At 37.3% G+C, this 21,345-nt stretch overlaps 1 non-coding gene and 1 pseudogene across 1 annotated transcript; both read left to right on the top strand.

Moving 5' to 3' along the window:
- Positions 1-21,345, top strand: part of LOC125995012 (glutathione reductase-like) — an 89,999-nt pseudogene that overhangs the window by 23,793 nt on the left and 44,861 nt on the right.
- On the top strand, positions 18,405-18,568 carry LOC125995148 (U1 spliceosomal RNA). The gene has a single exon (XR_007490737.1). It is a non-coding gene; the product is annotated as a U1 spliceosomal RNA (small nuclear RNA).

The raw sequence follows: 21,345 nt of genomic DNA on the forward strand, positions 1-21,345 counted from the left end.
TATGTATATATCATGGCATATATATCTATGGAAAAATAATAATCATGTACTATGGATTTGACCCTTGATTACATTTTTTTGCAGTTCAAGAGCTTCTGAGTTTGATGTAATTCCATTTGATTATCTTTTCTTACATTAACTTGACCAGTGGAATAAAATAATTGAAAATATCACTTGATTCAAGTCATTAAGGGCTTGCCTATATTTTCCTCAACATAGTTTATGGATGCATGTGATGTCCAGGGCACAATGGGGTTCAATTTATGTTATTATTTAGCTTGGAGACTTCTTATCCAAGGGTAAATAAATGGTTTTCTTTTTTTCACCTTATTTACAATCTAGAAAAATGCTTTATTTTGTTTTGTCTTTGCTGTGGTGCCAGAAATCAAACCAAGGTTTCATACATGTGAAATGTGTTCAACCACTGGACTACATCACTGGACATAGCTTTAATTAAAAATATAAATTCTTCATTTTGTTCATGTAAGTTCATTTCTTGAATTTTATACTTTTTCTTTTGACTATTTTTATAGTAAACAATATATTTTGATACAGTCTCAGTGGACAATTAATGCATTTAATCTTATTAGAACTATTGACTATTGGAATCATATTCATGATTAAGTGATGGTTCTATATCTTTCTCTCTATCTCTTTCATATATATGGAGAAACAATAGTATTACTATGCATTCTTTAAAGTTCACTCCTTCATTGGTCATCACGAGAGGAAAAATTTTTCATAAAACCTCAATGTTGTCATGCTTAAAATCTGAAAATGACTTTGGGGGTCACTTGATCTATCTCTTTCATTCTTTTATTTGGAAAATAATAAATTTATTTTTGGAAAATACATATTAAAATATTTGAAAAATATAAATATAAATTTATTTGGAAAAATATCTATTTCAAGTCCATAATGATTTCACTAACACGCATATTTCAGCACTTTCTCTACACATTTGGCATTCTAATTCTAGGGAGTCTAGTATATGTTTAACTATAACAAAACAGGCATATTGCATCAGCTTCTAAAATCTTTGTTTCATCACTTTGATTGCTTTATTTCAGAAATGTTTATTTATTTCAGAAAATTTTTTGAAATTTTTTTCTGAAATATTTTAGAAATAAAGCATTACATAACTATGAACATTTATCATGTGATATTAAAAGTTATTTGAATATTGTTTTGCATCTCAGAGTTAGTCAAAATACTTTGTGAATTTCATAAAAGAAAATATGCTTGCATAACTGAAGAATATAAAACTGGTCATTTCAAGCTTCTTTGGCATATTCTTTTATTTAACAAAATAGAAGGCTGGTCATAGGTAGAAAGTGAAGCTAAAGAATCTTTTTTCACTCTTGGGTTTCTTGAGCTATTTTTCATTTTTTAGCTTGTTTTTAAACACAGCAAGAGTTTTCAGACTGCTGCTGCAGGAAACATCTATGATTATATCCTCCTCAGTAAGCAGCTGATAATATTAAGACATAGCAGGACATTCCCAAGGGTTGCATCCAAGCCAAAAAAGGTGTGGACAAGGCTCAGCAAATGCACATAAAAGGTGGCACCAGTTAAAAATAAAAAATAATTTATGATAAACTAAGAACAATTATAAATAAGCTAATGTGGTTTATGCAGGAAAATCATAATATGTCAGATATAATATCTGGCTTTCAATTTTATTATATAGAAAAGGCTAAGTTAACATCATTACATTTAACATAATTTGTCTCACCTCTGCTTTTTGATATCTGTGTAATACTTGCATTTTATTTAAACTCTCTGCTTTACTTTCCATATGTGAAGTTAAAATAACATCGTGCCTAATCTATCAGGCTTCTATGAGGGTTATATATGATCCTTGTTGCTCACTTGCCATCATCTCTTGTGCACAATATCTCAATTATGTAAAATAAGTCCAAATAAGGCAGTAAAATGACAAGGAATGGTATAAATTAAACGGATAATAATTATGTTCATATATTTTAAAGGAATTATTTAAGAATTAGTACTCATCAATCAAAATTGAATTTCCTAAAGCAATATTATTCATTTCAATTTAACTACATGTAAAACAGAATGCTAGGTTTTGTAGGTTGTCAGGTACCATTTTATCCTTCAATTCACACAAAATCTAAAGCATGGTATGGTGGAAGAAAAATCACACAGGAATATACTGTACTAGTTACCATATAATTATAAAATAACTCTAATAATAGAGGGATATTGATTGTATTGGTTGTTGTGATGTAATCAAGGGAAATGTTGAGAAGAATGGGATGAATATTTTTAGAAAGTCGTGAAGAAACAATAGGATTTTTAGAAATAAAATATAGGCAAAGTATGACAAAGTATGAATACAAATAAGGTCAAGAAACAAGAAATTAAGAGATTCAAGCATATGTCCACATATCTATTTATGAATAGTATACTGTATGTTTATAGGTGAGCAAGTCATTGAGTTTGTTTAAACTAAAGAACCTGTAGGGGAAGTTAGTAATATATTATATATATATATATATATATATATATATATATATATATATATTATATTATGAGGTACATCAGATTTGGGCATAGAGATTATAGAGATGCCAAACAATTATCTAAAATAAGACAATAAAAAGATCCTTATTTACAAGAAAAGGCAATTAGGGGTAAATATACTTTTGATTTGAAGATAATTGCCCAAATTGTTTAAGGGTTCTTAAGGAAATATTACTGAAAGAAGGATTTGAGGATGATGATAATAAGAATATCTTGAAGGAGAGTTGTCATAATTGATCACTGGTTGGACAGGGCTAAGTAATTAGGCCTTCAGATTGGTGGTTAAAAAATGGTGAACTAGGGGCTTGAGCAGTGGTAGAGCATTTGACTTTCACACAGCTGATCCAAAACGAACCTCAGTTCGATCCCTGGTGTCCCAAATGGTCTCCCAATCCAGGAGCGATTTCTGAGGGCATAGCCAGGAGTAACCCCTGAGCGGTGCCGGGTGTGGCCTAAAAACAAAATCTAAATAAATAAATAAATAAATAAATAAATAAGAATGGTGAACTGTTACCAGATTTTCAAATCAGAAAGATGCTGATATGAGGAAAATAATGAAAAGAATAGTAATGCTGAAATCAAGTAGATATAATGATACTGTTTGTTTATGAGGATCAAGAATTAAGTAGAAATGGACCAAGACAAGATGTTTGAGTAATACCTATATATGATGATTGGAATAATCAATAAAAATCAGTTAGAGGCATTGGACCAAATCCTGAAGAGCAAAAATTCAAAAGGACAATTCAGGGTAAATGATATTTGGTATCATAGCTTTAGAAAGATTCTTAATAAAAAATCAATATAAAATTTAGTTATTAGGAAGTCACTAGTGTTAATTTTAGGTGCTAGAGCAAATAGTACAGTGGACAGGGTGTTTGTCATGCATGCAGTTGATCCAGGTTTGATCCCTGTCATTCCTTATGCCCTATAAGAACCAGAAGTAATTCCTGAATACAGAATCAGGATTAAAAACCACTGGGCATTGCCAGGTGTGACCCAACAAAACAAACAATTTTAAAAAGAGGAGTCAAAGTCAGGTTGCAACGTATTTATATGTAGATTTCATTATTTTAAAACAGTGCTTTGAAATAGATTGGTTCTGTGAAATTTGGCAAAGTGGCCCAAAAGAAGGTAAAGGAAAAACTGACAATTTCTTCTACAAGAATGAGTCCTTTAATTGGTTACCTGTTTTTTTTTTAATTAAATAATTTTTTATTTTGACCAAAGTAAATTACAAATCTTTCACAGTAGTATTTTAGGTACATAGTGACATTGAATCAGGGGCATTCCCACCACCAATGTTGTACTCCCTCCACCCCTGTTCCCAGCATGCATTCCATATCCCCCTACTTTGATCCCCGGGTTGCTAGTATAAGTGGTCCCCTTTGTGTCCAGCTTGTTGTAGATTGAGTTTTGATTCTGTTGTCATTGGATTTGGATTTGGTGTTAATTATGATCATTTTTATTTCTACTCAATGTTCATACATCTGTTTGGTCTTGATATCCTCCATTATTTCCCCCTCAATTTGTGAGGCAGAACCAGATTATTCAAGTTATGTGGTTCTGTTTGGTGGGGAAATAAAAAGAAAGAGAAAAAAGGGGGGTTAAAAATCAAACAAGAAAGAAATGGGAGGAGTCCTTCTAGAGGCAATAAATATCAATTTTAGAAAAAAGATAAAAAGAAAGAAAAACATAAAAACTATACAAAAAAAAACAAACAAACAAACTAAAGGACCCAAAAAGCACCACAGCAATGAAGACAATAACCAAACAATAACCACATCTTGACATTAATTTGTGCCTTTTTTTTTTCATAGGCACAGTAAATATTGGGGAAATTTGAAAGGGAATTCCCTTGGCCTAAGAGATAAAGAATTTCTCTGCCCTTGAAGCATACTGTCATGGGAATAACTATAGGCTCAGTACATGCTGGGTTAACTGTTTCTATTTATGTTTTGATTTTCAAAGTGGTTTCAAAGTGTTTAAATTCACATTACCTAATTTTATTCTCACAATCACCTTCCAACCCAGGTGTTCAAGTATTAGTTTATTCCATTCTAAAATAAAACAAAGATACCCATAATGCTTAACAACACTAATTAATAAAAAGGAATGGAATAAAGACTCAAATCTTGTCACCTAGTCCAATACTATTTTTATTGCTTTAACTCAAATGTCAAGGCTTCTCTTACCAATGGAACCAAGTTGTCAAGTTAGCAAACATGGAAGCTTACAAACTTAGATGTAGACATTCTAAGCTGAAGGTTTACCAATTTACTGAGCTGGAGAACCATTCAGGAACCTCCCAGATCATGGGTTCCTTTAACTATACTCCTCTAAGGTAACAAAAACAAAACCCTAAGAGACATGCCTCATACAAATCTATTCTACATCACTTTGTTTCTTGTTATTTCTCTACTCAAAGTTTAAAGGCTGAAAACTACTTATGCTTACATTAATATTTATCTATTATGCACTAGGCCAGAGATTCTAAATGAATAAAATTCATTCAGAGACAATAATTTTATGGAACAGGTATTATTTTATTAAATCAAAGAGAAAGTAACATTAAAACCAAATAATGTTCAGAAAGCAAAAAAAAAATTATGAAACAGGATTCACAGCTAAGTAATATGGACTCCACACTCTTCTATTTTAACAGTGTGCTTTATTGTCAAATTAAAATGTAGTTTAGGCAGAGGAATGGGGCTGTTAAATCAAGAGACTATTTAAAAGTGGGTCATTGGGAAATTTAAATTCAGTAGGCTCTTTACTCACCAAGGCCAACCACAGAGCTTACATCTACTTGGAGGAGGCAGCAGCAATGCCAGTGAATGAATGTTACTTGTGAATGAAAGTTTACACAACATACGTCAAGTCCAGAGAAAATAAATTAGATTTTAGTCAATCAAATCTGAAGCTGAGCTCTAGCTTTTTCTTATTTTAATGTAGAATAAACCTATCGATTATTGACTACAGTGTATGGCAAGGAAGAAGTATCAATATATTTCATGGGTTTTTAGTGTTATATGCTAGGATGCCTCATAATATTGTTTAAGCTCTTTCCTTTCTTTGTCCCAAAATAGAGCTTTGTCAGACCATAAATCTCTTAGGTGTTCCTCAGGAGGGCATATATTATGAGGCACTGAACATTTCCAAAGTAGAAGTGTTCAATATTCCCCCTAGAGACCCACATGATCTGTGCGTTAGAAGACAAGGAAATGACAATTTTAGGTATACGAGGACTGACTATTCACAGAGGTTGAATCTCTTGAGGGCATTTATTATAGTTACAGAAAGAAGAGGTAGCTGCAGGCTATAGAGTTGTGAGAGGCAATGTCATAAAATTTGTTTTTGTTATGACTGGTGAAGCCAAAAATGCTTGACTCCTAGGAAGAAAGGGAAACTGTGATTCAAGTAGGTGTAAGATCCCATATACCTAGAGACTTGGGAAATACCAGTGGATAGAATAAAATTGGTAAGAACCAAGCATCAAGTCTGTGCAAATCTAAATGAAACAATGAGTACGCTTAAAATATTTGATGCTCTGGACATACATTTAACTCTTTGGCAAATGAATCAGGATTTGGTTAATAGGCCTTCATTTCCATCAGCCTGATCACTCAGAAACAGTTGTTAAAAATAATTATGTGGCATTTGTAAATCATGAAAGCATGTCCTTTCTCATGGGAAAATCTAAATGACCTTCATATTCTTTTGAACATTTTGTAACTAATTTGTGATTCTTGGAAACATCACAGGTGAAGTTTATTCCAAGTAAAAGATGCAAGAGTTCATACTGTTCTAACACATACAGCTCAAACAGCGTTCAATTTAAAAAAATAAGTGACCTTGGGTCAGCATCGATAATACACTTGCCTTACATGTTGACCAGGTTAGGTTCTGACCTTGGCATTCCATATGATTCCCTTAACCTGCCATAATTGATCCCTAAACACAAATCCCAGAGTAAATCCTGAACATTGCTGGGTGTATCCAAAAAAAACAAAACAAAACAAAACAAAATGTGTGTAAATGGTCTTGTTTTACCATAGCATGGGGATTAGTTGTTATTAAATATTATTACTATGCAATAGATGATGATGGAAATGACAGCAATAATATATTATAGCCAAACTCACAGAGCCTGGCATAAAAAGTATCTTGTTTTAATCTTCCTAGATAGAGCCCATGTTTTGTTTTTTCTTTAGACAAATTATACATCTTGTTTTTCCATTAAACAGCATTTAATCCTGTGTTTCTCCTCACCTGATTGGATTCTGTTTCTCTACTTTTCCTAATTACCTCCTAACATTATTAGCTGAGACACATTATAAATATTCCTTTCTACCTAAAATAGCATTGCAGTTATTTCCCATGAAGTGGCTCGTTGACGGTTTTTGTATCTGTAAATTCTCTACTAGCCTGGAATCTAACTTCACCAGCCTCTCTTCCATCTAGTGCCTGGAAAAGGGACCTGAGACAAACAGTTTAATGGACATGATTCCCTGGTGTATTAAGGCCAGGATGTACCCTTTATTTTGGACTGAAAGTACCATGCCCCTTACCATGCCTTTTACTATGTCCTTTACTAGAGCAGTGATATACATGTTGAGTGGCTTTATGTTATTCTGGTGAATTCACTTACGTCTCTCACTCTGAAATTTACATGTCATGGTCTCTAGAATTTCTTCCTTGCAAGAAGATAGAGGGGCCTTCTCAGTGGTTATGTACTCTCAAGCTAAAGGCCATCCCAGGTTAAAAAAAAAACAGAATAACATCTATTAATAAAATTAGTTTGTGATAATGCCAATGAAGATTGTCAAACGATCTTGTACCTTATCAGAGAGAGGGACAATGTCATGGTGTACCTGAAATCATGTCAAAACATTGGTTCAATGAAACAGAATGCACACATTCATGTTTTGGAGGCCTATTCAGTACAGAGGTAAGCTCAAGGTAATCAGTGTGGATCAGGCTATCTCCACAGAGAATACGGAGCCTTTTCCAATACCACCCCTAAATGGGTGCTATACAAACCTCCTCTGAGGTGTGACAGAGAAAACCATTGGGATAGGGACTGCCACTTGTCTATAAATCCTATCTAAAAAAAATGGATATGAGGCCAGCCTCTAATTTCACAAGCTCAGAATGGATATTTTAAATATGGTGAGTTAGGGCATTTTTGTAGAGATGGCAGATCAGCACTTCGTGGCCTTTTTGGAAGTACTATTCAATCATCCTTTCTCGGAAAACTGGGTAAGGAGCCAGCCGCCAGTCTTGCAGATTCAGAGAACAATTTCTTCTACACTACTCTTCCCCTGATTAGGCCAACAAAGCTGAGATCAATAGATTATCTGCGACCTGCTACTTCAGGAAGTTCTGCTTTGGATAACCTCAACTCGACACTGTAGCCACACACTGGCCCAGTACCTATACAAATTAAAATATGCCCTAACAGGACTGATCCCAGAAGTATTGTAGTACCATTCCTGGAAAAAAGCAATTTGACTCTAAAAGGAATTAGAGTTTGTGTCAGAGTAATGGACTCTGATCATATTGGAAAAGCAATAATTGTCATTTCAGCAACAACTGTTTGAACTTTTGAAAAGGAAGAGTGCATTGCTCAACTCCTTTTACTTCAGGGGTCTCAAACTCAATTTACCTGGGGGCCACAGGAGGCAAAGTCGGGGTGAGGCAGGGCTGCATAAGGGATTTCACAAAGAAAAAAGTCCTCAAACGTCATTATTAACAGTTTTAATCATTTCTTCTGAACATGAATAGAACATTGAGTGAAGATCATGAACAGTTCTTCTGAACATGGCAACTTTTGCCTTTCCTTGCTGCCAGAGACTTGACAGCGCTTCTTCTCACAAATCTGAACCACATTTGGCTTTAGAGAGGAAGAAGTTGAGACCCTCAGTATGGCTTGAAGATGATCATCATTAAGTCTAGACCTGTACTTTGACTTTTTGAAGTTCAATGTGGAGAATAACTTTTCACACAAATATGTGCTCCCAAAAAGGCACATGGTGCACTTGAACATTCGGGAAAGCTCAGAGAAGCTGGGGGGCAATTCTCTCAAAAATTGCCCATGCATGTCTGCTTTTCCACTAATCTCCCTGTACTTGGCTTTGAGATAAGAGTTGCATTGCAGGTCAATGAGCTTCATTTGAAGCACAGGAGGGGCATCTTGCGCATCAAGGAAAAAGGGGTCCACAAAAATTTGGAAAGTTGCTCTGTGCTTTTTGAAGTCTGCAAATCTGTGATCAAATTCCTTCTCTAGCTTAAAAATAGCATCAACATATTTATCACCACTGAATGGTATGCCTACATGTACAAGTTCCTTGCAAGCTGGGAAATGGCAAAGGTTTGTCTGAGAGAGCTGGGATTTCCAGAACACAAGTTTTGTAGAGAATGCTCTCACGTTGTCATAGGCAGCATTGATAAGCTGCCCCAGGCCTTGTAACATCTTGATTAGGACATTCAGCTTATGTGTGATGTCAACAAGAAAAGCTAAGTCCCTGAGCCATTTGTGATCACTCAACTCAGAAACAGCATTCCAATCCTTCTCCATGAAGGCTTTCACTTCTTCTCTCAATTCAAAAAATCTTTTCAGGACATTTCCCCTGCTGAACCAATGTACCTCGTGAAATAGAGCACATCTCCATATTCTGACTCCATTTCCTCTTAAAAAGCATAGAACCTCCTGTGCTTTAAGCCTCTGGATCTGATTTCTTTGATGCATTTCACAACAACAGACATCATATTGTCACACGGCAGGCATTTACTGCAAAGGGCCTGCTGATGGATAATGCAGTGAAGAGCAATGGCCTTCTCTACACCCTCTACTTCAAGTTTTTTTTTTAACAAGTGCCACCAGTCCATTTTTCCTCCCTGTCATCAATGGCACTCCATCAGTTATTATTCCAATAAACCTCTTCCATGGCAAACCTGCATTCTCAATGGCATCCTAAAGATGCCAAAATATCTCATTAGCAGTGGTCTGACGATGCATTGGGATTATTGTGAGCAGCTCCTCTGTCAATTCAAAATTGCAATCAACACCAGGGACATAAATTGTGAGCTGTGCAGTGTCTGTTATATCTGTGCCCTCATCAAAAGCAACTGAGTATGCATCAAAACATTTGGCTTTTTCACACAGTTGATGATAAATGTCACTTAACATGTCAGAAATGTGCTCTGCCACAGTGTTGGCAGAAAGGCTGATTTTGCTAAACTGACCTTTATTTCCTGACAGATAATACTTGCAGCCTGTAACTCTCCTTCTGTGAATGGTTTCCCTGCCTTAGCAATCATCTCACTAACCATGTAACTAGCTTCGACTGATACAACATTCTCTTTGGTTGCTTTCTTGAAGAAATCTTGTTGCCTCATTAGACATGCTTTAAGACTGGCAACACGTGTGGCTCTCTCATTTTCTTGATATTTTGCACATTCCTCAGCATGTTTAGTTGAATAATGGCATTTCAAGTTGTATTCCTTGTGCACTGTGACTTTCTCTGAGCAAATAAGACATGTGGAGATGCCCCTGTGCTCAACAAAAAAATACTGCATCTCCCACTTTTCCTGAAATTGTCTGTGCTCATCATCAATCTTTCTCTTCACTGCAGGCCTTGATGAAGTCATGATGAAGGTATGACAAAATCTAATTCTTCTCTCCCTTAGGCTCCAATAATGCAAGGGACAGCAGGCAGGAGCAGCGGAAATGACATCTGCACTAGGGGCAAAGTAATCTCGATTATTTGCTTACTGAATATTCACAATAAAAAATTGCATTAGTAAGGAAAAAAATCACAAAAAATCACATTAAGCATTTGCATACCCTGAACGGAACTGCTCTGGGTATGCAAATGTTTAATGTGATTTTTTCTTACTAATGTGATTTTTATTGCAATTATTCGGTAAGCGAATAATTGAGAATACTGCTGTGAAAAAACCGGCTAACCTTTGCAAAAGCTGGCTCCCTGTGTGTGACACCAGGCGGGGAAAATCCGCGAAAGTACACCGGCCCAGTGGGGCTCAGCTGTGAAAGACTGTGAGTGTGACCTGTCTATGTCTGTCTACTGTCCTCTTGCGTGAAACTCTTGCGAGTGGGGCAAAAAGAGCCTCCAGAAACCTCGCTCGCCCAGACGCCATTTTCTGGGAGGGACTTCAGAGCATAAAAACCGGCTAACCTTTGCAAAAGCTGGCTCCCTGTGTGTGACACCAGGCGGGGAAAATCCGCGAAAGTACACCGGCCCAGTGGGGCTCAGCTGTGAAAGACTGTGAGTGTGACCTGTCTATGTCTGTCTACTGTCCTCTTGCGTGAAACTCTTGCGAGTGGGGCAAAAAGAGCCTCCAGAAACCTCGCTCGCCCAGACGCCATTTTCTGGGAGGGACTTCAGAGCATAAAAACCGGCTAACCTTTGCAAAAGCTGGCTCCCTGTGTGTGACACCAGGCGGGGAAAATCCGCGAAAGTACACCGGCCCAGTGGGGCTCAGCTGTGAAAGACTGTGAGTGTGACCTGTCTATGTCTGTCTACTGTCCTCTTGCGTGAAACTCTTGCGAGTGGGGCAAAAAGAGCCTCCAGAAACCTCGCTCGCCCAGACGCCATTTTCAGGGAGGGACTTCAGAGCATAAAAACCGGCTAACCTTTGCAAAAGCTGGCTCCCTGTGTGTGACACCAGGCGGGGAAAATCCGCGAAAGTACACCGGCCCAGTGGGGCTCAGCTGTGAAAGACTGTGAGTGTGACCTGTCTATGTCTGTCTACTGTCCTCTTGCGTGAAACTCTTGCGAGTGGGGCAAAAAGAGGCTCCGCTTCGCTACGCGGCCGTGCACTCTTTCTAAGGAAAGAACTCCATTGCAACAAGAAGGAAAAATCACACTAAGAACGGCGCTATATCACAGAAGCAAACATTTCTCTCTGGACTGTCTTCTCTGTTGCATGCTCGGGCCTAAGATTTGACCCAGTGTGAGGCTTCATCCACGGAGGACTCCCCTCCCTTAGAGGCAAGTCAGCCCATCCAGAAAGGGAGGAGCCAGAGGAGTGTGCTGCCTACATCATATAGACAATGAATACCACTACAACACGTAGAAAAACCCACAATACAAGTGTGACAATGGGGAAACAACGCAGGCCAGCATCAGACATAGAGAATGAAGATGACAATTCTGAGGACCAGATAATGACTGAACAACTAATCAATCTCTCAGATAAGGACTTTAGACTAGCAATATGGAAGGTGCTCAACAGACTCCAAGAAACCATGGATCGAGTTGAACAGAACACTAATAAGAACCAAGAAAATATGAAGGCAGAAATGACAAAACTCCAAACTGAAATAACATGTCAACTAACAGGACTGAAAAAGTCAGTAAACGAAGTGAATGACAAAATGGATAAGCTCTGGGACAGGGTATCAGAAGCTGAGAATAGACTTGGTGCTGTGGAAGATGAGATTCATAACAATTCCATACAGCAGGAGAGATTGGACAAAAAACTTAAAGCAAATGAGCAGACAATGGAAAAAATAGTCAAAGAATGGGAACAGACGAAAATAGAAGTCTATGATAAGATCAACAGAAACAACTTAAGAATCATTGGAGTCCCAGAGACCCAGGAAGAAAATTTCCAGGAAGAATCAATGGTCAAGAACATCATTAAAGAGAAACTTCCAGAGCTAAAGAATATATGTGATCAAATCCTGCATGCCCGAAGAGTACCAACCAAAAGAGACCCCAGAAAAACCACCCCAAGACACATCCTAGTCACAATGACAAATCCCACAGATAGAGACAGAATTCTGAAAACAGCAAGATCAAAAGGGGAAATCATGTTCAAGCAAGCTTCCCTGAGATTTACAGCAGACCTGTCACCAGAAACGCTCAATGCCAGAAAGCAGTGGTGGGATATTGTGACAAGACTGAATGAAATGAATGCTTCACCCAGAATACTATACCCAGCAAAACTCACTTTCCGGTTTGATGGAAGAATACATGGTTTCACAGACAAAAAACAGCTCAGAAACTTCACAGACACAAAACCAGTCTTAAGAGAAAAACTGAAAGACCTAATCTAAGACAAGACTACCCAAAAGACACACCAAATTTTGAAATAAAGATGGCGTTAAATCCCAGGACAATTCTTTCTCTCAACGTCAATGGACTAAATGCACCAGTTAAGAGACACAGAGTGGCTAAATGGATCAAAAAACTCAATCCAACCTTCTGCTGCCTACAAGAAACGCACCTGAATAGTCAGAACAAACATAGACTCAAAATAAAAGGCTGGAGAAAAGTTATCCAAGCAAACAACACCCATAAAAAAGCTGGAGTGGCCATACTAATATCAGATAATGCAAACTTTATACCCAGGAAGGTTGTAAGGGACAAAGATGGACATTTTATATTAATCAAGGTGTACGTAGAGCAGGAAGAATTCACTCTCCTAAACATATATGCACCGAATGAGGGGCCAGCAAAATATTTAATACAACTGTTGACAAATCTGAAAAATAATATCAACAACAACACAATAATTGTGGGGGACCTTAACACGGCTTTGTCAACACTGGACAGGTCAACCAGACTGAAACCCAACAAGAATATACTAGACCTGAGGAGAGAAATGGAAGAAAGAGGCCTAGTGGATATATATAGGACACTCCATCCCCAGAAACCTGGATACACATTCTTCTCCAATGTACATGGGACATTCTCCAGGATAGACTACATGCTGGCACATAAAACATACCTCCATAAGATCAAGAGGATAGAAATTTTGCAGACTACCTTCGCTGACCACAAGGCTCTGAAATTATTTGTGAACTCCAAAGGGACTCAGAAGAAACACTTTAACACCTGGAAGTTAAACAGCCTCATGCTCAATAACCAGTGGGTCCGAGATGAAATCAAGGAGGAAATCAAAAGGTTCCTGGAAACAAATGACAATAAAGACACAAACTCTCAGAACTTATGGGACACAGCAAAAGCAGTACTGAGAGGAAAATTTATAGCTTTGCAAGCACACATCAGGAAGGAAGAAGGAGCTTACCTGAGTAGCTTAATGACACAGCTAATAGAACTAGAAAATGCTCAACAAAAGGACCCAAGAATAGGAAGACAGAAGGAAATAACAAAGCTGAGAGCAGAAATCAACGAAGTGGAAACTCAAAAAACAATCCGAAAGATCAACGAAAGCAGAAGTTGGTTCTTTGAAAAAATAAACAAGATTGATAGACCACTGGCAAACCTAACAAAGAAAGAGAGAGAGAGAAACTTGATAACTCGTATCAGGAATGAAAAAGGAGAGATCACTACTGATATGACAGAGATTCAAAGGGTAATCAGAAACTACTTTGAAAAACTCTACGCCACTAAAAATGAGAACCTGGAAGAAATGGATAAATTCTTGGACTCTTATAATCTTCCACGGTTGAAGGAAGAGGATGTAGCATATCTAAACACCCCCATCACCATTGATGAAATTAAAACAGTAATCAAATGTCTGCCGAAAAACAAAAGCCCAGGTCCAGATGGATTCACTAATGAATTCTATCAAACTTTCCAAGAGGAACTACTGCCAATCTTGGCAAGACTCTTTCATGAAATTGAACAAACAGAAACACTTCCAAATAGCTTTTATGAAGCCAACATCACCTTGATACCTAAACCAGACAGAGACGCTACCAAAAAAGAAAATTACAGACCAATATCACTGATGAATGCAGATGCAAAGATCCTCAACAAAATCCTGGCAAATAGGATTCAATGCCTCATTAAGAAGATCATCCACTACGATCAAGTAGGTTTCATCCCAGGAATGCAAGGCTGGTTTAACATCCGTAAATCTATCAACATAATACACAACATCAATAACAAGAAAAATAAAAACCACATGATCATATCAATAGATGCAGAGAAAGCATTTGATAAGGTCCAACACCCATTCTTGATCAAAACTCTCAGCAAGATGGGAATGGAGGGAACCTTTCTCAATATAGTGAAGGCCATCTACCACAAGCCAGTGGCAAATATTATCCTCAATGGAGAAAAACTGAAAGCCTTCCCTCTAAATTCTGGCACAAGACAAGGCTGTCCTCTCTCACCACTCCTATTCAACATAGCACTGGAAGTACTTGCTATAGCGATTAGGCAAGAAAAGGATATCAAGGGAATCCAGATAGGAAAGGAAGAAGTCAAGCTCTCACTGTTTGCAGATGACATGATACTCTACTTAGAAAACCCTAAAGACTCTATCAAAAAGCTTTTAGAAACAATAGACTCATATAGCAAGGTGGCAGGCTACAAAATTAACACACAAAAATCAATGGCCTTTCTATATACCAATAGTAATAAGGATGAAATGGACATTAAGAAAACAACCCCATTCACAATAGTACCACACAAACTCAAATATCTTGGAATCAACTTGACTAAATATGTGAAGGACCTATACAAAGAAAACTATAAAACTCTGCTCCAAGAAATAAGAGAGGACACACGGAAATGGAAACACATACCCTGCTCATGGATTGGCAGGATTAACATCATCAAAATGTCAATACTCCCCAAGGCATTATACAGATTTAATGCCATCCCTCTAAAGATACCCATGACATTCTTCAAAGAAGTGGATCAGACACTTTTGAAATTCATTTGGAACAATAAACACCCTCGAATAGCTAAAGCAATCATTGGGAAAAAGAATATGGGAGGAATTACTTTTCCCAACTTTAAACTGTACTACAAAGCAACAGTTATCAAAACAGCATGGTATTGGAATAAGGATAGGTCCTCAGATCAGTGGAATAGGCTTGAATACTCAGAAAATGTTCCCCAGAGATACAACCATCTAATTTTTGATAAAGGAGCAGGAAATCCTAAATGGAGCAGGGAAAGCCTCTTCAACAAGTGGTGTTGGCACAATTGGATAGCCACTTGCAAAAAATTGAACTTAGACCCCCAGCTAACATCATGTACGAAGGTAAAATCCAAATGGATTAAAGACCTCGATATCAGCCCCAAAACCATAAGATATATAGAACAGCACATAAGCAAAACACTCCAGGACATTACAGGCATCTTCAAGGAGGAAACTGCACTCTCCAAGCAAGTGAAAGCAGAGATTAACAGATGGGAATATATTAAGCTGAGAAGCTTCTGCACCTCAAAGGAAATAGTGCCCAGGATACAAGAGCCCCCCACTGAGTGGGAGAAACTATTCACCCAATACCCATCAGATAACGGGCTAATCTCCAAAATATACAAGGCACTGACAGAACTTTACAAGAAAAAAACATCTAACCCCATCAAAAAATGGGGAGAAGAAATGAACAGACACTTTGACAAAGAAGAAATATGCATGGCCAAAAGACACATGAAAAAATGTTCCACATCACTAATCATCAGGGAGATGCAAATCAAAACAACGATGAGATACCACCTCACACCCCAGAGAATGGCACACATCACAAAGAATGAGAATAAACAGTGTTGGCGGGGATGTGGGGAGAAAGGAACTCTTATCCACTGCTGGTGGGAATGCCGTCTAGTTCAACCTTTATGGAAAGCGATATGGAGATTCCTCAAAAAACTGGAAATCGAGCTCCCATACGATCCAGCTATACCACTCCTAGGAATATACCCTAGGAACACAAAAATACAATACAAAAACCCCTTCCTTACACCTATATTCATTGCAGCTCTATTTACCATAGCAAGACTCTGGAAACAACCAAGATGCCCTTCAACAGACGAATGGCTAAAGAAACTGTGGTACATATACACAATGGAATATTATGCAGCTGTCAGGAGAGATGAAGTCATGAAATTTTCCTATACATGGATGTACATGGAATCTATTATGCTGAGTGAAATAAGTCAGAGAGAGAGAGAAAAACGCAGAATGGTCTCACTCATCTATGGGTTTTAAGAAAAATGAAAGACACCCTTGTAATAATAATTTTCAGACACAAAAGAGAAAAGAGCTGGAAGTTCCAGCTCACCTCAGGAAGCTCACCACAAAGAGTGATGAGTTTAGTTAGAGAAATAACTACATTTTGAACTGTCCTAATATTGAGAATGTATGAGGGAAATGTAGAGCCTGTTTAGGGTACAGGCGGGGGTTGGGTGGGGAGGAGGGAGATTTGGGACTTGGGTGATGGGAATGTTGCACTGGTGATGGGTGGTGTTCCTTTTATGACTGAAACCCAAACACAATCATGTATGTAATCAAGGTGTTTAAATAAAAAAAAATTAAAAAAAAATAAATAAAAAAAAATTTATCTTAAAAAAAAAAAAAAAAAAAAAAAGAGAATACTGCTGTATTTGAAGACCGGCCATGGGCCGCAAAATATTGTATGGAGGGCCGCAAACGACCCGCAGGCCACGAATTTGAGACCCCTGCCTTAATTATTTAAAAAAATTATAGGAGACTTTAATTGGATCCATCTTCCTTTGGAATTACCAACTTAGAGCTTACTAACTTATTTCTCATCCTTGAAGTGGATTCACCCAGCATAGACTAAAGCAATTAACACCCAAAGCTCAAAAGAAATTAGAATTTTGTATGGACTTGCTCCAAAAGTTCTATGTCTCCAGGTTTACCTCTGACTATGTTATTGGTTATTACTATTTTATACACCCCAATTACCTATCTTAGTGATAGTTCAGTTATTTTTTCTATTAGATTGGCTATACTTACACAACAAACAACCTCATACTCTTGTGCAATATTTGAAGTTAATAGCTTCACTTATAATTAATGGCAGACTGATGGTGCATGTTCTACTGGGCTATGGTCCTCAAGTCATTGTCTTATTCATTACCATAAAAAAGGAAATTGAAGACACTTTGACCTTCAGTCATGTCCTTAAAAGAACTTTATCTGATTTCTCAGGAGAAATTTCCTTCTATACCCAGCTGTAAAAGCCTATATTTTTTTCAGAAGAATATCTTTTGTAGTTTCTTCTAACATTTGTTCTTTCCCCATTCCTAATGCTCTATCATCCTAATAATGATGGCTCATTATAAAATAAAGGTGGGATTGTTGACCCCTCACTGACCACAATATTTTCAAATTATAGTTTTGCCCCAAACCAAGTAGAACTTTCCACTTTAATTTATTTACTCTTCCATGTGTCAGGCCTGTATAAAGTGGTGAGTGATTCAGCATACATGATTGGCCTTATCCCTGAAATTGTCACTCCTTCCCTAAATGCCCATCATCACATGGTTCAGGAATTATTTCAGAAATTACAGGCCCTTTTATAAAAGTGCTTAGAACCTATTTTAACTACTTATATTAGATCTCAGCCTAACTTTCCTGGCCAATGGTACAAGGAAATGAAACTGCTGATCACCTGGCAGCACCTGTTTTTACATCACCTGTGTAAGAGCAACATGCCCTACACACACTCACTGACTTCATATACATTATTGTATTCCATGGAGACAACCAGACAAATAGTTTGTGCATGTCCAATCTGCACTCCATTACATTATATATAGCTAACCCCTGAGGTCTGCAGACAATTAACTATGGCAGATGGATGTTACACATGTTAACCATTTTCCAAGCAAACCTTTTTTCATGTAGTAGTTGACACTCTTCATTTTATATAGACTGTCTTTATTTCTTCTGAAAGAGCTAAAGCCATTTGTTCCTTTTTGATTCAATGTTTTTCTGTCAAGGTCATTTCCCATAACATCAAAACAGATAATGGCCCAGCCCACATTAAAAATGACAAATCAAACATGTCACTGGTATACCTTACAATCTTCAGTGACAAGGCACCATTGAATTTGCTCATAGGACCCTCAAAACTCAATTATTGAAAACATAAAAAGATACTTAGCTGGCAGGGGAGATACCATGATCATGAAGGTGGTTTTCCCAGGGTAAGAATTATCCATTGCACTCAGGATGTGCTGACCCCTGCAATTTCCCCAAATGTGGGAAAATCAACTGAATAATTTGTGTTAGTGGGAGACTGTGTCTGTACTCTCTCTTGGGGGGAAAAACATAAAAAGAGGTATGCCACCATTTGACTTCGTATCCCTGATGTTTTGTTTAAATTTCTTGAATTTACCTCAGGAAAGTCTTATATAGTTGCTGAATGACACTTATAAGGAGATCCACAGGCTCAGAAAAGTTAATTCACCTATCTACATAAAAAATTCACAAAAAATAAGAAGCAAGTAACCCCCTCATCTAAGACAAAGGCTTATATTTTCATAGATGGCAGTCCTACCAAGAAACTCTGGTCCCAATATGCCTGATCAGAAGTCAAATACATCAAGACTCAGAAAGGCCTCTAGCTCTTTCAACATGAAGCCTCATGAGGGAAGTAATCCAAAGAGGAAAAGATGCGCTCAGAACTGCCTGCACCTGAGTTGCCCATAACTAATAGCAATGTTGTCTTGAAGCCCCTTAGTGCCTCAGTTTTGGGATGAAAAATGAACCTCTTCTTTTAAAAAGTTCTAATGGTCTTGTTCACAGAAATCTATGAAAAAGAAACTTGGATGCTATAGACTCTTAATACAATGCTCATTATAAGAATGTTTTAACAACTTATAATCAATGTAAGTATATTTGCAAGATGTTCTAATATTTTTGTCCACAGAAGTCTATGGAAAAAACTTAGATGTTCTAGACGATTATATAATGCTCATTATAAGATTGTTTTAGCAACTTACTTTTAAATTAGGCATTCAACAACTATATTCTAAAGTTTTTGTTCACAGAAGGCTATAGAAAAAAAACTTGGATGCTCTAAACTCATATTACAGGACTAGGTGCTCTAGACTAATATTATAATGCTCAGTATAAGAATGGTTAGCAATTTATGAAAAAAATCCTTTGTGGTATGCATATCACAGGTATGAAAAAGCTGAGAATTATGTATGCACATTCTAACCTATAATACTTTTACAGCCAAGTCTACCCTAACTAGCACTAATTCCTAGGAATTAACTATTTCAAAAACTGGGTAAGAATTTCCTTTCCACCTTATGTGTTGGCTTTATCTTTAAAAAGTGCTATGGTTCAATGAATATATATATATATATATATATATATATATATATATATATATATATATATATATATTCATTGCAGCGCTATTTACAATAGCCAGACTCTGGAAACAACCAAGATGCCCTTCAACAGATGAGTGGCTAAAGAAACTGTGGTACATATACACAATGGAATACTATGTAGCCATCAGGAGAGATGAAGTCATGAAATTTTCCTATACATGGATGTACATGGAATCTATTATGCTGAGTGAAGTAAGTCAGAGGGAGAGAGAAAGATGCAAAATGATTTCACTCATCTATGAGTTTTAAGAAAAATGAGAGACATTTTTAACAGCATCTCAGAGACAAGAGAGATGAGGGCTGGTAGGTGCAGCTCATGACATGAAGCTCATCACATAGAGTGATGAGTGCAGTTGGAGACATGACTACACTGAAAACTATCATAACAATGTGAATGAATGAGGGAAGTAGAAAGCCTGTCTCGAGTACAGGTGTGGGGGGTGGGGAGGAGGGAGATCTGGGAAATTGGTGGTGGTAATGTTGCACTGGTGAAGGGGGTGTTCTTTACATGACTGTAATCATACAACTATAATCATGTTTTTAATCACGGTGTTTAAATAAAGATAATTATTAAAAAAAAGTGCTATGGTTCATTCTTACCTACTATTCTAGGAGGATGTGTTATACAGATGCAAGAAGTTAATCAATCAACTATGCATGTGTTTCCATGTGTGTCTATGTTTGTAGTCAAATCATATGTCTCTATTGTACAAAGCCTTTTCACAATCCCCCTCCCCACCAACTACTTAGCAAAACCAAAACCTTCCTATTGTTTTCCTATGCTCACCTATCCCAGAATTTTTTGCTTTCTCCATTAAACCCCATTAACCCTACAACTCAACACTCCATGTGACCTGGGTCACCACCCCAATCCCACACAATCCCACTACCTACCCCATATCATTTCAGCCTCGTGTCAAAGTGGATTGTCACTTGAAAACCAGAATGATTTTGTCCCATGATTTCACCAGCTGTAGGACAATCCCATTGCCTCCCTGGATGTTCTCTACTGATAGATCACTTCCTTAGCTGAAATAGTATTCCAGAGTGTACCCACCTTGGACTTGATCAATAGACAAGGGGAGAGTATCTTATTTCTTTATTGAGGAACAGTTTTATAGCTTTGGACTTGTTCAACAATAAAAAAGAACATGGGTATTTCCTGGGGAGCAATGTTGTTTATGTATCGGGGATTATAAAGTATGGTATCTTTTCATGGATAGATATTATTACCTAACCCTGGTGCTCCAGTAATACCTGTGCTAATATCCTTTTTTTACGTTTTGCATGGATCCGATAAAGTGGAGATATCTGATGAAAAAGAGGAGTTCTCATCTACTAGGAATAGGAACTGTAAAATGCTTGTCTTGCAGATGGGCCCTAAACCCTGAGAACTTGTCATATATTGGCTTAATTTAAGGTTCATTGACACTGAGGTTGGTCATACAACCCCAAATTTTGGGTCTCATCAACAGAGCCAGGGACAGGTTTCAGGCCACCCTGGCGATGAGAAAAACATAGACAAGATTTTGCCATTCTAGCAATAAATTGCAACCAGGGCATGCTTTGTGATGCCCTGGCAGCAACTTATGACTAGACATGCTTTGTGATACCATGAGAACGAAATAGGACTTGTGAGAGAACCCCAAGGACTCCAATGTAATCTCTAATAGCCACCAAAGAGAAGGTA

This window comes from Suncus etruscus, chromosome 17 (assembly GCF_024139225.1).
Source record: "Suncus etruscus isolate mSunEtr1 chromosome 17, mSunEtr1.pri.cur, whole genome shotgun sequence".
NCBI lineage: Eukaryota > Metazoa > Chordata > Mammalia > Eulipotyphla > Soricidae > Suncus > Suncus etruscus.